This window comes from Hemicordylus capensis, chromosome 5, assembly GCF_027244095.1.
Source record: "Hemicordylus capensis ecotype Gifberg chromosome 5, rHemCap1.1.pri, whole genome shotgun sequence".
NCBI classification, from domain to species: domain Eukaryota; kingdom Metazoa; phylum Chordata; class Lepidosauria; order Squamata; family Cordylidae; genus Hemicordylus; species Hemicordylus capensis.
The window spans coordinates 245,140,825-245,159,373 of record NC_069661.1 but is presented as its reverse complement, the minus strand read 5'-3'; positions in this window follow the sequence as shown (position 1 = coordinate 245,159,373).

Here is an 18,549-nt window from a genome sequence, read left to right as displayed (position 1 = left end):
ACTTGAATTCTGCTCCATTTGTGCAATCTGTAATTTCATAAAGGCACTTCTGTCAAAACACACCACTACTCAGAATGTGATGGGTTTAAGGAAGCACATTTGTAATGTAAATAACCTCTGAAGTCTCTTAAAATATATTAAGAGACTTTGGAGGTTATTTACATTACACATGTAAACATGTTCAGCAGGAGAACAGGAGGAGCAGACACAGGAACTATACTCTCCTCCAAAATGGAGATGGGTGAAGTGTCCTTACCCCAAAGGACCACACAACTGATGCTTGCTCTTAATGGATTCCCCCACCCACTACAACAATTTTGCAATTTTTGAAGTTCCGTTTGTGGGAAGACATGAGCAAGTCTTTTCAGTTGCAGCCCTCTCTCTGGAACTTCCTGCCACCTGTTCTTTGTGTGACATCTCCCCTAGCAATTTTTTAAAAGAATCAGAATACACTCCTTCAGCACACCTTCCCCAATGTTTATTTATTTATTCGATTTATATACCGCCCCTCCAAAAATGGCTCAGAGCAGTTTACACAGAGAAATAACAAACAAATAAGATGGATCCCTGTCCCCGAAGGGCTCACAGTCTAAAAAGAAACATAAGATAGACACCAGCAACAGTCACTGGAGGTACTGGGCTGAGGGTGGAGAGGGCCAGTTACTCTCCCCCTGCTCAATAAAGAGAATCACCATGTTAAAAGGTGCCTCTTGGCCAAGTTAGCAGGGGTAACTGCCCTGGTTATCCCCTGGTTTTTATCCCCTGGGTTTTCTCCGTTGCTGGTTTCTTCTTAGTGGTTTCTTCCCACTATGTTTTTCAATGTCACCTTTATGCTGTTTTTTTTTTTATTAATGTATTTTTATTTTTTTTGTTAGCCACCTTGAGCCTGTGGAGAAAGAAGGCAGGGGCAACACTTCCATGAGGGAGGGTAAAGCAGTTGCCTCCGGCAGCAGATTACTGGGGCATCAGTGAAGAAGCAAGATTCCCCACCACCACAACAGGGGCATTGGAACTATTGAGCAAGGAAGGGTGTCCGTCCCCCAGCTGTCAGAGTCCAGAGGGTGCGCCAAGATACCCCTTCACCCAGAGGGTACCCCCTTGCCCTTCCCATACCCAGCTGGTGAAAGTAGTGCTCGCTGTCTGGGAGTGTGAGGTACATTCCTTTCCTCTCCAGCTGGTGTTCACTGAAACACTGGCTGGGCTGGAGAAAAAAGCCCAGCCAACGAGCGTTTCCATGAAACACTGACCGAGGAGGATGGGAGAGGGTCTGAATGGACCCTCTCCCAGGCAGTGGCCATGCCCCCTGCATCTGACAATGGAAGCAGGAGCTGTGGCCATTATCGGGGACGAGGACAGTCGGTCCCTACAGAGCTTCCCCAATCAGTGGTTCATTGAATAACTGACTGACAGCTCATTTCCCTGCAATGGAGCTCCCTGTCATCTATTCAATGAACTGCCAACTGGGGAAGTTCTGCAGGGACCCACTAGTCACGTCCTCAGTACTGACCACACACCCTGCACCTGACATCAGATGCAGGGGGCGTGGCTTGGGGCACTTGCTTGCTTGACAGTTACAGCAGGCGGGGGAGCCATCGGCCAGACTACATCCTCCGGCTGCCCAAGTGTTCCTTATGCGCTTACCCCATGCATTAAAGAAGGAAAAGGGAGTATTGTGCATACATTACTGAGCTAGATGTATCAAGAGTTTGATTTGGCAGAAGGCAATGTCCTATGTGCCCGCCACAGTCAGTCAAAATGATTAGACTGTTTTTGCAATAAAGCCCGCACTGTCCTTTTATCTTGACCGTCTGAAAATCAGAATGCAACTCTACCTAAGCAGTACCTCTATCCATTTCACATTCCCAGGAAGCCCATACAAGGGCCAGAAATGGATACTCCTCCTTCAGCATAGATGAGGCTAAATAAAACCAGCATGGTGTGCAGTTAGACTGCTGGAGTAAGATTGGGAGATATAGGTTCAAATTCTTGCTCAGCCATGAAGTTCTTTGGGTGACTTTGGACCTTCTCTCACCATACCTTACTTAATGGGGGTGGCTGGGAGGATAAAACAGGGGAGACATGCATGCAGTCCTGAGCTTCTCAGAAGAATTGCACCACATCCATGAAATTAAAAAAATCCAGTACTGGAGGAGGGCATAGGACTGGCTGTTCAATTGTGAGCAGCAAAAGATGATGAACTTGACTCTTTCTTGCGTTTCAGGTAATAGGAAAACACAGAACCATATTTCTTCCCTCTCCCCCCCCCCTTTATCTTCTTTCCACCTTTTTATCATGAGACTGCTCCCTTTGGCATTTAATCATTCATAGCAGCCTTTTATTGCTTCCTATACGATGCCACAACGAACATAATCCCTTAGTTAAGTGCCAATTAATTATTAAAAAAACACTCATTGGGGATTAGCAATCATGAAATAGATACTGTTCTATTAGTTGCTAATCCTCCATAAATCTACTTGTAATAGATAGTCAAGTATGAGAGCTGGTCTAAGTTAATCTAATTTTTATATGTTAGTGAGATGGTTATTGTATGTTCAATAAGTGCACTCCAAGGTTTAATGTGCTAGTGATTAGTAACCATATAATAAAGACCCTCTTATAGAAAGAATCTTAGTTATAGACAGAACTGTCATTTGCAACTACTTATTTCAGTATTGACACCTAAACTCATAATCGTAAATGGCAAAGTGCAACATTGCATTTGATTATAATGGTCAAAGGCCATTGTGACTGGGGATGATGAGAATTGTAGTCCAATAACATCTGAAGACCCAAGCTGAGAACCCCCGGGTTAGGCTATAGCGATTTCCAAAGTTCACATTTAAAGTCAACATTTGAAAATATAAGAATTGAAGCTCTGATTTGTTGAATCAGACCAAGGGGACCATCTAATGCAGCATCCTCTTTACAAAGAAAGCTAGCCAGATACCTCTGAGCATGTACTAGCAAGTCTTGAAGGTGAAGTCCTTCCCCCTTTTCATCACCTGACCTTCAGAGACATTCTGTACAGAGGTTCCATTTAGCTGAAATGGTTAACAGCCACAATATTTCTCTCTTCTGTGAATTTGTCTAACCCTCTTTTGAAGTCATCTCTGGTATTGACAAGTTGCATTTTGTGCCCATCAATTCTTTGAGTTTATCGTGCATTCTGTGGAGAAGTGCTTTGTGTCAGCCCTGAACCCTACCACCAAGCCAGCTTTCCTGGGTTCTGAGATTCATCTCTACAAAGATGTCTTCTAGACTATTAGAGCTGAAACATCTCCCCAGCTACTTTTCTCCCCATCAAGAAAAATATATGGAGGTCCATATATGCCCCACCAGCGTTAACTCTAAGGTGTGTGCAGGTGCACGCACTCACGCCTTTTTTTTTTTAATGTTCACTCAGTTCATTTTAGATCCCACTCAGGTTGAATCAGGAAGGCCCCACTCTGACTGCAGGTGCACACACACTGCCTTGATACTTGGCAAAGTAAGATACTTAGTGCACACACTGCCTCTGCTAACTTGGCAAAGAGACACCTTTTAATGTGGTGATACTCTTTATTTAGCAAGGGGAGAGTAACTGGCCCTATCCAGCCCCAGCACAGGACTTCCAGTGACTGTTGCTGGTGTATATCTTATGTTTCTTTTTAGATTGTGAGCCCTTTGGGGACAGGGATCCATCTTATTTATTTATTATTTCTCTGTGTAAACTGTCCTGAGCCATTTTTGGAAGGGTGATATAGAAATTGAATGAATGAATGAATACTGCCGCCCAGAACAAAACTTATTCCACGCACAAATGGGGGGGGGGGGAATAGAGAGAGAACACTGTTCCCCAGCCCATACGTTTCCCTCTTTCTTACCGATCGTAAGAAAGGGCGCATAGATTAGATTAAAAATGGTGCAGCTATGTCTCCTCTCAGCCAGCCAATCAGATTTGCAGCACTAGCTGGAACGGAAGGCCAGAGAAGCAAGTCCAAATCCCTGGAGAACTACTTAACTTCCTCCACAGATGTATTCTTTCCAAACAGAAGGCATTCTCCAACTTGTGTTGAAGCTCCCCTTGCCACCTGCCTAGCTCTAATCAGAAGAGAACCTCTGCAACTTCCCATCCTCTATCAGAATGTCTATACATTGCAACAATCACTAAAGTACCTAAATGACTACCTCCCGACATATGAATCTGCACATCAGCCAAGATCAGCTGATTAGTCCCTTTTGTGTGTCTTGCTACCTTCTGAAGTTTGATTGGTGAGGATTCATGGGAAGCCTTTTCAGTTATGGTACCTAGAATGTCTTGGGGGGGGGGTTGCTTGGCCACCTCTTTGCCAGTGTTTTGTCTCCAATTAAAGATGCTACACTTTCAACATCTGTTTGATCTCTCTGCTTCTTTTGTTGTTTATTAGTCACTAGTTGTTTCATTCCACTGCTTTGCAGCTTGTTTACTGTTTTTCATCATTGATTAGTGATTGCTTATACTGTCTTATTGTGTAATGCATTTGTTGTGAAGGCCACCCTGAGAGTTTCCTTTTGGAAGTGGAAATGAGGGGTAAAAATTATTGTGTAAATAAACAGATGTGTTTTTTGGTGTGAGGAACATGACACACATCCAAGCTAACTGAAGATAAGAAACTGCATGCAATGCACAGTAATTATTTGGTATGCATTGTGAAAATAGCTTTTGCAGATAAGTGTCCCCAACAGCTTTTTTTTAGATAAGTGTCCCAAACAATGTCAGCATGATGGAAAGTAAAAATAGGTAGTGAGTGAAAACAGTTGATTAATGTTACATCAGAGCTGACCAGTAGGGAATTGTCTCATTACACAAATGCAAACTCTAAATGAGCTTAAACAAATTTTTAGGCACAACACAGACTGCAAATGTTTCAATCTGTGGAAATCTTAGTCCCTGCTAAATGGAATTTCCTTTTTAATGCAAAGAGAGAGAAGGTCTTGACTATACAGAATGTGGAGATGGCCTTTCTAGGGTTTTTGTCCAGCTAATAGCTGTGTTTTTACAGCTAATAGCTAAAAGATGTATGCTTACATTATCAGTTATATATATTTTTTACAGCAGGTGTGATGATTAGACATAGTTACCCGCTTCGGCAGGGAAGTGAAGGAGTTTATTAGACTGAAATGTAGATTGCAGGGGAGAAACAAGTCTGAGTTCTGTGCATGCTGCTTTCTTTTGGGAAACTGTAACTGCTTTGAAGACTAGCACTGTCTGTCTGAGAACTTGCCAGCCCCCCCTTGATCAAATGGTATACTTTATTATCTTCTATAATTTGAAGAGTTTGTTTTTTTGTGAATTTGTGCAAAATTAAGTCATACTTCCCAATGACCTACAGATACCAAATTTTGCATAAACAATGCAGCCACCTAAATTTGCTTAATGCACTACTTTTTACACCAGGATATGATGGGTGAAACATTTAATTATTATTGTTGTATTTTTAGAAGAAATTATGAATATACAATCATATTTTAGCTGTTATTGTTCTCAACAGATTTTTAACACTCAGCAATCAGATCAATAATTCAACAAGTAGTTCTAGTAAGAACCAATCATTTCCTTTCACTGTATCTACAACTGGACTAAATTTGGTTCAAATCAAGGTCCACAAGTTAGATTTCTTGCACCTCAAATGTTCATGTGTCCACCATCTTGGATCGGGGTGCATGACATCATTACAAACTACACCACCACTGAAGTGTCCCTGTGTGTCACTCACTACAACTGTACCAAATTTGGTTCATATCAGTTAGACAGTCCCCAAGTTAGTGCACTTATGCCTCAAATGTTCTCACATCCACCATATTGGATTGAGGTGGATGACATCATCACAAATGACACCATTGAGGCATCCGAATGTGTTCATACAAATTTGGTTCAAATCGGTAAGACTGTCCACAAGTTAGCCCAGTTGCACCTCAAAAGTTTACATGTCTGCCATCCTGAACTGGGGTGGATGACATCACCACAAACTACGTCACTGAGGTGTCCTTATGTGTCCCTACAGCTGTAGCAAATTTGATTCAAATCAGTTAAGCGGTTCACAAGTTAGCCCACTCGCGCCTCAAAAGTTTACATGTCCACCATCTTGGAGTGGGGTGGGGGATATCATCACAAACTACGTCCTTGAGATGTCCCTATGTGTCCCTAAAACTGTACTCAATTTGGTTCATATTGGTCCAGGTGATATGAAGTTGATGTGGGGGGCATACGGACAGACAGACAGACAGACACACACACACACAGAGAGAGAGAGAGAGAGAAAGCCGGGTGATCTCATAAGCCTACTAGAAAGTAGGCTAACAAAAATTATATTACATATATTTACTTTCTTGAACTCTCCTAGCAGTGTAATCTATGCCAAATGACTTTGCCCAGTCAACAACAGGCCTCACATACTAGACTCTCAGTAAATTGCTCTCACACCAAAAAACCTTACATTATAAGTCTCCAATACTACCTCCTAAACATGAATGGAACTTTAGTCCTCTCTTCGTGAATGAACCTCCTCCTTATTGGTTCCCAACCTGGGGGCCTCCAGATGTTGCTGAACTACAACTCCCATCAGCCCCAGCTACAATTTATTGTGGTGGGGGCTTATGGGAGTTGTAGTTCAAAAGCATCTGGAGGCCCCCCAGGTTGGGAACTATTGTACTACATGTCTGATCTTCATTTGCAGGAGATCTTCATATGCATACTGGTTGGCCTCGCCTCTAGCCTTTGATGTTGAAGCAAAGACGAGAATTGTGTTTACATGCTATCAGTGAATCCAGTTCTCACCTTCACCTCACCACACAAAGGTCGGTGAGGCAGGACCAGTGGGTGTGATCCTGTGCCCCCTCCACATAAGAACAGCCCTGCTGGATCAGGCCCAAGGCCCATCCAATCCAGCATCCTGTTTCACACAGTGGCCCACCAGATGCCTCTGGGGAGCCCACAGGCAAGAGGTATGTGCATGCCCTCTCTCCTGCTGCTGCTCCCCTGCAACTGGTATTGAGAGGCATTGTGCTTCTGAGGCTGGAGATGGGCAGATGGTCCACAGCCATCAAACTAGTAGCCATTGATAGACCTGTCCTCCATGAATCTTTTAAAGCCATCCAAGCTGGTGACCATCATCACATCACATGGCACGGAATTCCATAGATTAATGATGCGCTGTGTAAAAAAGTACTTCCTCCTGTCAGTCCTAAATTTCCCAACCTTCAGCTTCATGGGGTGACCCCTGGTTCTAGTGTTGTGAGAGAGGGAGAAAAAATTCTGTCTACCCTCTCCGCTCCATGCATAATTATTGTTCAATTTATACCACCTTTCATAAGACATCCCAAGGCAGTTTACAACAGTTAAAATACAATAAAGCTCCATAAAAATCACATTTAAACCCTAAATATCAGTTAAGCAGTAAAACCAAACACACACACAAAAAACCCATAAAAAAGAAGCAGGAAAGCTGAGAGCCCCGGCAGCCCCTAAGGGGTAAAAGCCTGAACAAATAAAAATGTCTTTCGTTGTTTTTAAAAGCAGCCACAGAGGTCAAAGAGGGACATTCACTGGGAGAAAATTCCTGAGCCTGGGGACAACAACAGAGGAGGCCCTGTCCCACATGCACAACAATTTAGCCCCTCTCAGTAGCACATGGAGCAAAGGCCACTCTGACAACCTTGTTGGGTAACCCTTGTTACATATGGTAAGTGACATGTATGTAATGGGCCACTAGAAGTGCCCATTGTTCAGGGCACTTATTCTCCCTACAAATGGGAGAATAAGTCCCCTCAAAGCAGGATGGGGTGTCTCGAGGAGAAAAATTATCAGTTACAGCTGTTGGAAAATCTCCCCTAATTGCAGCCAGGCCCAAGGATCTTACTTCTTATGTCATGCAAAGTAGGAAACCAGGTCAGACATAATGCATTTGCTTAAGTGTTGAACATGAAAAGGTTCTATTTTTCTCTGAAATGACACAGCCGTTCCAGGAAGCGAGGTTAGCAATGCAAAGTTCCCCTCGCATTCAAACGTGTCAGGGATGTGCCCTCCAAGAGTCAGGCTTTCATTTGCCTCTGTTAATTCTCTGCTGCCATCCTTCATTGTAAGGCTTGTGTCTTCACTGGGCACGCTCCTGATTCGCTGCTGTAGCCAGACACTCCATGTAAATAGTGTTTATGTTAAGGAAGTCATGTTCTGTGTGACTGGTGCACATGGAAACTGATGTTGTTGTCACTTTAGATTAAGATCTCGGTCTAGCAAAGGAAGCAATTGGAGCAGGCAGCCGAGTGGCCGGATGAAATATTCAGTTCATTTCATTTAAAGCTGCCCTTGTCTCTATTGTTCCAGGCTAGCACGGCTGGTTAACCCTTGTTGGTGCCTGTACTATAGATTCTGTCTCTCCCTCCGCCCGCCCTACCACAATGAATGTTACAGTCAAACTGCATTTCATGGAGATGCAAGAATCAAGGCAAACAACGGAACCACCAACATCAGAGAAAAGGACTACCTAGAACAGCGATCTTCACTATTTTTTTAAGCAGGGGGACACTTTGGCAAAAAAGCTTTAAGTATGAAAGCCATTTCCCATTGTGCTGACCTTTGCACAGTACTGCACCTTTCTCAGTGCTGGGAGGGCCCTTTAAGAGAGATGGAGCCCTCTCTTAAAAGGGGGGAAATTGTGGAAAGGGCTAGACCCACCCACCCCAGCACTCTGTGCATGCCTTCCAAGATAGTGCAGGGGCTCAAGTGGCCTCTGTTTCCCTTAAAGGAGTCCTTTGAGGTGGGGCAAAGTGCAACACGGCATTGTGAGAATGGCCATTTCCACATGGTGCTGGGAGGACCATGCAGAGTATTCAGCTTTGGCCGACGCTTCACACATGTCCAATAAACATAGGGTTCATTGGGCATGTGTGACTAATACTGGAGAGGAGAGCTGGTCTTGTAGTAGCAAGCATGACTTGTCCCCTTAGCTAAGGAGGGTCCACCCTGGTTGCATATGAATGGGAGACTAAAAGTGTGAGCACTGGAAGAGATTCCCCTCAGGGGATGGAGTTGCTCTGGGAAGAGCAGAAGATTCCAAAGTTCCCTCCTTGGCTTCTCCAAGATAGGACTGAGAGAAATTCCTGCCTGCAACCTTGGAGAAGCCACTGTCAGTCTGTGAAGACAATACTGAGCTAGATAGAGCAATGGTCTGAGTCAGTATATGGCAGCTTCCTATGTTCCTAATACGGTTGTTGCGGGCTGCTACTGGCCCCCGGGCCTTACAGTGAACAACACTGATCTAGAACATTTTCAGATTTTAAACTTCTGGGTTCTATTCATCTAGCTGAATCAGATATTACATATGCAAACTACAGTTCAAAACTATTGAGATAAAAAAAGGTCCAATGAAACAGTTGAACTGGAGAATGTAACACATAGACTGGGTGATCACAGATGTCGAGGTCATTCACACAACCACAAGGTAGATGGGCTGGAGGGAAGGCAGGAGCCTACCTACCTTCCCCCAAATAACCTAAGCCCAATTAGAGCTCTGCTGACATCACACCCACATGACTGGCATGGTGGCTAGCCCAATGATAATCAGGAGGGGGGAAAGGCAGCTGTGGCTGCCAGGTACCCCACAATGCACCACACAAGCAGCACAATGTATTGGGGAAGCTCTACACTGCCTAGCTGCTCCTTCTCCCTGGCTCTATGGCTAAGATGGCTGCCAGCAGACCAGGAGCAGCTGCCAGCAGCATGGAACTCCAGATGACCGGCGAGTGATGTAGGAGGCTCCCGCTTGTTCCCCTAGCTCACTTTTAGCCCGAGTAGCAGATCAAGGCCAACCAGGGTAGGAACAGCAGGTTCGGGAGTGATCCCGGGGCTTCCCATGAGCAGTCCTATCTTGGCTTGCACTGTCCTATGCTTGCCCTGTCCCAGGTAGGGCTGGTCATGAGAACAACCTCATTGGCTTGGTGACAAGACTCAAAATTGCAGCTGGAAAAGATAGAAAGACCACTAGAACTAGCCTACTTATGCATCTATGTGAACAGCAGTTGCTTTGGGGAGCATTCTAGAAAGGACATAATACTCCCCATATTGGATCAACACCAGCCCAAAGCGAAGGAGAGGGAAGTCATCTTGAGTTTTTGCTTCAGGTACAAAAATACCCAATGCCTGCATTGAATGCTACCATACCATCCATATTATATTGTCTTCTCATCCTCCCTCCAAAGAGCTCAGGGACACATGGTTTCCTTCCACGCTCCTTCCAGTTTTATCCTCATAGATATCCTGTGAAGTAAGTTAGAATGATAGGGAAAGTGACAGGCTCAAGGTAATGCAGTGAGTGTCATGGCTGAGCGAAGAATTAAACACAGGTCTGCACAGCCTTAGGATCAGTTCAGATGCAATAAACCTGATCCAACAAACCATGTTTTGTTTTACTGGGAATCAGCCATGTTTCCTTAGGATCAATATTAGCAATTTTGCACTGAAATGATAAATGCAAAATGCTGCCAATAGGGGCTGTATACAATAGAGACCAATTCAGTGCACAGCCCTACTATCTGCTTCTTGCCGCTGGAGATCTTCCACTCCAGGCCAGCCCCTTTCGACTTGGTCAATGAGCTACAGGTTCACAGTCTGGAACAGGGCTGCTATGGAGAGACATGTCCTTGGACATGGGTGACTGGGAATGAGCAAAGGTGTTGGCCCATCACAGTTCTACAGCACATGCACTTACCCTCAGTGCCTTCAGTCTTAGCTGCAGGTATAAATGGCTCCAGCATTTCCCTGTGTTCACCAGCAAGGAGAGTCAAGAAAATCAAGAATCAAGAGGCTGCCTCACCAATGCAGCTATCAAAGATGGTGAGGAAGATTTATGTGTTCCTCCATAGCTACAGCAAATTTTTGCAAAAAATAAATGCTATACAGAAATAATACATTTATTAATAGTGGCTAGGAGGATTCCCCCATTCTCTCTGCCCTGCAATTCACTCTTTCTGAATTCCAATTTTAACTAGGAGAATTTCTAAAATTAATTTCTAAATTGAAATAAGCAATTTTGCCATAGCTTTCATTTCGTTTCACTCATTGGTATCTTTTCTTCCCCAACCCCATACTATCAAGGTGCATATGCATGTTTATAAAACTCTGGACCAGTGTTCCTTCTAACAGGGATTCCCAGACATTGTTGACTACAACTCCCATAACTCCCAAGCGAAAGTCATTGCAGCTGGAGATTCTGGGAGCTGTAGTCAACTTGATATCAATATTCACAACTACACATAGTGCAGCCCTTGACACATTTTCTTTGGCTCTAGGAGCCCACTGTTGCTGGAGTAAAACACCTATCATCTCCAGCCACTATGGTCTTTGGGAATGATGGAATTGTAGTTAGGGGTGTGAACAAACCCAAAATTGTTGTTCAGTTCGAATTTGAGCCAAACCACCTGCCCTCATTTTGGTCGAACTGACCACCCAGTCCGGTCCGTTTGACCAAACCAGTTTGGTGGTTTGAGGGCCTATAAGTATAAAGGGGAATCCAGTGAGGATTCCCCTTTCACAAATAAAGGAGTGGGGGTATCCTTTTGTGCTCTAAAGGGCAGCCGGAGTGGTGGTGAGAGAAGTAGTTTAATGTACTTACTGGCCTGCGGTGGCCGCTGGCACCAGCACTTGCTCCCCTCATGCAACCCAAGCACATAGCGCTCCTCTGCAACAACCCACCTACTTGGCGGCATCGTGGTTCTGGCCTCCGTGGATGCGTGGAGGCTGGAACCGTGCCACCTCTGCACAGGTGGCTTGCTGCAGAGGGAGCACCGTGTGCTTGGGTTGTGCCGGGGGTGGGGGGCAAGCACCAGTGGCTGCTGCTGAGCTGGTAAGAACATTAAACTACTTCTCACCACCACCACCCCAGCCATCCTTTTGATCCAAAACTAGTCTGCCTGAACCAGGCTTGGTTTGGTTCAATCGTGGACTGAACCACCTCCAGTTTGGTTCAGGGTTGAGCCACTGAACTGGCCTGGTTCAAAGCGAACCAGTTTGAGATCAAACAATTCATGTACACCCATACCTGTAATTCAGCAACATCTGGGGACCTAAGGTTGGGAAACCCTGATGTAGTGGGGGACAGATGCGAAACAAACATAAAAGAACTGAACACAGAGGCAAACTGAATCTGGGGCACAATGTGTATGGCACAATGTGTATAAATTGGAATTAACAAACAGAACCACGGGGCATTCTTAATGCATCTGTTCCACACAAGAGCAGGTAATCAGAACTCCAAAATCAAGACAAATTTGGATGGGGATAATTTTGGAATATTTGCTCAGCACTTGCCCATGCAAGGAGAAAGAGAGATAAAGATTCATATTTCCTTGGGCTGCAAACCCCTGCAGAAGCAGAAATTGGTTTCTCCTAGTGTTGAATCAAAAACCTTCAAAGTCCATTCAGATCAAAGGAATCTCACCTAAAATCCCCTGAATTTTGAAGAGGCTCAGATTAGAAGGTTCCAGCTTGGACTCTTAATACCCTCCTCTGCTGAATTATTGCCAAAGGAAAACGTCAGGAATTCCTTACTACTAATGCCGCAACCCTTTGGTAGACTGAATTAGACTTCGGGAAACAAAGACGAATAAAGAATTATACCTGGGAGCACATAAACATCAGTACTCCTGCTGTTAGGAACAATTCATACTGTAGGAGATAATTTACACCAGGATTCTCAAACAGAGGAATATGATGTATAGTAGCTGTTTTGCATTGAGAGGGGGGAGAGAGAGAGACTTGAAAGTCTCTACAAGACCTACTTCCCTTGTTATGGTGGAGCAGCCTTTAGATTTGTGTGCAGGTGGGCATTATCTAAAGAGGCTGAGACGTTACAGAGCTTTCCATTGCCATGTATGAAAAGGCATACAGGGAGAGCCTCATGCCTACGTTTTACTAAGCCACTGAGCTTGAACTAAGATTATATCTTCAAAAGCTTCCTTCAATACGTTGCCCAATAGGGTCCAATCATTACACAATGCAACAAATAAACACAGACACAGAAGAAAGAAAATGTGTAATCTCACCAAGGCACTTCCAGGTATCAGGTTTAGCCTGCAGTAAGTCATACTTAGCATTTATATAGGACACTTCAAGTGTCTGAAGCGCTCTGCTGCATTATCACAGTAATCCTTACAACAGCCTTGTAGGGTAGATAAGTCTTTTCACGCTCCCTTTTTTTCAAAAGGGCTCATTGTATGCAGATATTAGAACAGGAGAAAGGAGGCCTTCCTAAATATTAGTGGATATGAAGGGAAATTGGAGTTTTAGAGGGAAAATACACCTCTGAAAGCCCACCAGAAACTGTGGGTACTGAGGGCTGCACATGTTACCTACCTACGGCCACAGAATGTTACGGCAGCCTCCAACTGAGAAACCCCTTCCTGGCACTCTTGTGTTCTCTCGCTAGCATTTGGGAAGGCAAGAAGCCTGTTCAGCAGAGGCTCAAACAACAGCTAGCAGCTGGCCCTACACCTAGAAGTGTTCAGACACAGGGTGTGGCTTGACTGCTGATAGTTGACTGAGTAGGAAGAGTGGGTAGAGGTGCTCTAACCTCCAGACCTTGGGGACCCAGTCCGGTCCGCCAAGGTCTGGAGGGGCCTCTGGAGACCACTTCGTGCCTGCCCCGCCAAACCTTCTGCTTTTAAAAATTATTACCGTGGCCGAAGGGTGGCCACGGGGAAAAGCTGAGCAGTCCTTCTCCCCTCTCCTCCCCTCCCCTGGTGGCGGGGGTCAGAGCAGTGCTGGGGCCGTCCATTCGGGCCAGCGCCTTTTTCCAACTGCGTGGTGTACCTGTGCAGTCAAGAGACCACCGCAAGCCCATGATGTCACGGGCTTGCTATGATCTCTCAACTCCACAGGAATGGCTTGCAGATGGAAAAAGACACTGGCCTGAACAGATGGGCCCAGCATCACTCTGACCCTTGCCAAGAGAGGAGGGGAGGAGAGGGGAGAAGGACTGCTCAGCTTTTCCCCGCAGCCACCCCTCGGCCATGATAATAATTAAAACAAAATAAATGGAGATTTGGCAACAGCCCCCCCCCGGAGGTTTCTGGGGGCTCGCATGGGGGGTGCTCATGGATGGGTGGTCTGGGCACCCAAATTACTTAGGTGCGGCCCTGAGGGTGGGGCCAGCAGAGAAAAGAGATAGAATTTAACTCCCTAACAGAAAAAACCTCCTTCCTCTTCCAAGGTAAGGGGTGGCAGCTGGTATAGTGGGAGAGGACAAGGCCTATCAAGTATGGAACAGCTTCAACAAAGGCTTGAGCCTCCAATGTCCCTGGTAGGGTTTTGTGGGTTACATCAGAAGCTGCCATATACTGAGGTGATTCTCACGATCAGCAAAAAGTGGACTAAGTGAGCCTAGCCTGCTTTTTGCTAATCGTCTGCTGCCACTGGAGCTGTGCGGCTCCCGGCAGGAAACCCTCCTAATTCCCCCACCCCTTAGCCGAGGTTAGCGGAGTGCGTGCTTCATTAACCCCGTCTTTCTGATCATGTATTGCAGCGGTGTGACTCCGCCCCATGGCAACACACAAGGAGACCCCTGCTGGGAGCCTAAAACAAGCCTCCCGACCCTGGGAGTCTCTCCGAGATGCCCCGCATGCTTGCATGGGGCATCCTGGAACTTCCAGGGGCCACACGGCCCCTGATCCCCGCCGGCTCCATGACGGAGCCGGCAGTTGTGTGGGTGGCGATCCAGATCCGGATCCCATTCTCCTCACAAACCTCATTTTGGCAAGTCTCACTGATCGTGAGACTCACCTCACTGATCGTGAGACTCGCCTCACTGAGTCTGACCATTCCATCAAGAATTGTCTACACAAACTGGCAGTGACTTCTCCAAGGTTGCAGGCAAGAATTTCTTTCAGCCCTATCTTGGAGATGCCCAGGAGGGAACTTGGAACCTTCTGCTTGCAAGCATAGAGGTACTCTTCCCAGAGTGACCACATCTCCTAAGGGAATATCTTACAGTGCTCACATGTAGTCTCCCATTCAAATGCAAATCTATTTAGCAAAGGGGATGATTCATGTTTGCTACCACAAGACCAGCTCTCCTTCCTTGGGGAAGGGAGTGCTGAAGAAAACACCTCTTGAAGCTGAGCAGGTCTTTCTATGGTCAGTTCCTGAATGGGAGACCCATCTTTGGGGATGGGGGCCATAGCTCAGTGGTAAAGCATCTGATTTACATGCAGAAGATCCTACATCCAATTCCTGGCATCTCCAGGTGGGGCTGGAAAAGAATCCTGCCTGAAACTTTGGAGAAGCTGATGCCAGTAAGATGAACCAATGGTCTGACTCAGTTTAAGGCAGCTTCCTATGTTCCTCTTCAAGGTGAAATGCTATTAGTTCTGAAAAACCTTGTTCTTCCTTTTCAGACACACACCATTAAAGCAGCAGAGAACACACTTGCTAAGAGATGAACAAAAATTTTCACCACTCTATGGTGCCACTGTGCAATATCCAGCTCCACAACAGCCTCCCTGGATCCTGATTTCAGTCTGTTTTGTCACAGGCTAAAGAACAAAAAACAGTAGACCTGCCACTATTTTTCATCAATGGGGCTAAGTGTGGGAAGGGAATTGGGTTGGATACAAGTGCTCCAAATCAATTAGAAATTCACTCTGGTTATGTAATCCCAGCAAGTTCTATGATGAGAAAAATGTATTCTGCACCTGTTCAGAAATGCTGTGTGATGTACTTAGAGGATTTCTTCTGTATTAATAAACTACATACTTTGAGTATCAGACCTCTCTAAAAAAATAACTTGGCTTGGGCCACTGAATAAATTCAGCCCATAGAAGTTGAGTCTTTGAAGATGTCACCAGGGTTACAGACATTTCAGTGTACATAAAGGCTAAATTTTCTTCAGGCAAGGGGTGGTCTGGGGGTGGAAAGTATGCAAAAGAGGTTGGCTTCAGAAAGTTCTGCTTTGAGTGTTTAGCTGCTTATATTCTGAATACTTAGAGAAATCATCAGCCATGAAACCACATGATACAAAAATGGAAACAAAGGCTTACTTGAGCAAGTGAAGAGAGCCTAGTGCCATAAAGTTAAGGGAAGGCACCACCCCAACTTATTTAAAGTACTTTCCGGCAATTGTCAGTTAGCCTCTAGCATCCTATACTGCTCCCCACCAACACTGAGATCAGCACTATGCTCAAACACCCAACTGAAGTTGATAATGTCATTATATTACTCTCCTCCAAGGTGGTCTCACTGAAACCTCATAGAAACCAAGGTGTGGTTCACACAGCAGTCTGTGAAACAGTTGAGAAGCTTCAGTGTGATTGCAGGAGCAGCAGGAGCAGCTGTTAGACTAAGAGCTGCCAGCACATGTGGAGAGTCCTGTTGCAGCCTTTAAGGCTAGCTCCAGGTTGCATGGGTCCGTTGCCAAACTCCTCCTAGCTTGTTCTACCACCATCACATAAAGGCTAGGGGTACAAGGGTGCTCTCAAGGAACATCAGCTGGCCCTTCTAAGAGCTCTGGGCCTTCAGCAGTTGACCAACAATCCTAACCCCTGACAGGTTCCTCAGCACTCTGCTCATTTGTTTGTTCATTCACCCTCCAGCAACACCAGAGAGGAAGGAGGAAGTCACAGCAAAGGACATCCAGAGTCTCATCAAGAAGACACACAGACAGTCTTTCACATTGCTTGGAAATGTGACATGGAAAAAGCAATGCAAAGTGTGCCTGTCCCTTTAAAAGGCAATATGATAAGCAGACCAAAAGAAGGGGGTGTCAGACCCCACAATTGCATTCACAGCCAGCCACTATAATTAAACAACAGAGTTTCATTTACACAGGCTTAAATCTCTTCAAATCTCTACCTTTGACTATCTCTTTTCCTTTGAAATGTATCCCAGCATTATTATCCTTGAATACACATGAAAACACAGTGCTGTGAATCTATAATAAGAGCTTCATCTAGTTCTGCAGCACTGAATTGCGTGTGTGTTTGATTAAATGTCCAAATTACTCCCACTTAAATGTTATCTGCATATGGACAGAGATCGCAGCCTACTTAAAAATCAGCTTTTAACAGCTGACCCCAATGACTCAGCAAGTATATTGCCAGCTTCCCCAGGGAAATGTAGGGTCAGATGCTAACCCAGATCCTTCAACCTTGTGCCAACGGAGGCCAAGGATGTTAAAATTTTGCAGGCAGTAAGTTCAGCCGCTGTTGTGCTACAACACCGCTGTATTTGGTGGCCAGGTGAAAGTAGAGCAATCAATGTCATCTGCTATGCAGCCCATCTGCCTGCCACACAGCCTGACCAAAGGGTGGAGGGCAGCAGGGAGAGACAATTGGCCACCAGCAAAGAGGATGGATATACTGCTTGCAAAGAAAAAGAGGAGGGAATGGCATATTTATGGCAGATCATTTAGAAAAGCCCCAACATTATGTCGCTGTTTACCTCCCAACTGGGTACAATGTGGGAGGAAATGTACAGGAAGTCATGGTGAGCTTCCTGGAATGCATGCTACCATAAACCAGCAGCCCAGACTGCTTCCTACTGCATTGCTTTTCCTTCATTGTAATGCCCCACACTTTGTCATTTTTTTTTTTAAAGGACATCATACATGTTATGTTACTTCAAAGAGAACCACACAAAACGTTTCAGTCTCTTCTGGCGATACATTATGTTCCAGTAATGGAAAAAAGATTGCCATGCATTACTGCTAGTGAAGCTGCAACTTTCCTGGCTTGGAAATATAAATCCCAGGAGCTCATAATGCTCCCCTCAAATGCAAGGTGAGCATTAGGTCTGCCAAAGGTCTTCTCTGGTTTAGACAGAGAGTGGAGGAGAGAGAAATAAGTCTTGACCTTCCTCCAGCATCACCAGAGCAAGGGTGTGCATGAACCCATTCAGAGGCCCCTTTAAGAGCCTCCGAACCAGTTCAAGCAACCAGCTGTTCGGCCAGTTCGAAGGCAGGGGGGGTCGCACTTTAAGGGCGAGGGAGGGTGCACCCCCCTCCGCTTTCCCCCTGCCAGCACTCCATTTTTTAAGGCTCCTTTAGGGTGGCAGCATACCTCCCTGCTGCCCAATCCCCTCCTTGCCTGGAAGTATCCAGAAGTACCAGGCGCATGAGCACATGCCAGGTGTGCATGAGCACATGCCAGGTGCATGTGTGCGCATGCCACGCTCATGCTCGTGCATATTGGGAGCCTTAAAAAATGGACCACTGGCAGGGAAAAGTGGAGGGGAGGGGTATGTGCACCCTCCCCCGGCTTTAAAGTGTGACCCCCCACTGCCTACGAACCACCCCACCCAGTTCCGTGCACATCCCTACACCAGAGCAGTAAGCCATGCAAGCATGTGGCTAGGAACGAGGGAGGCAGATAGATGGATGGGAGGGATAGTGGAAGAGGTTGTGGGACAGATTGAAGCCTTTCATGTCAGGAGAAATCTTATTTCTCCATCTTATTTATCTCCATCTCTGTGTAAACCGTCCATTTTTGGAAGGGACGGCTATGGAAGAGACATTTTTGGAAGGGCGGTATAGAAATTGAATGAAT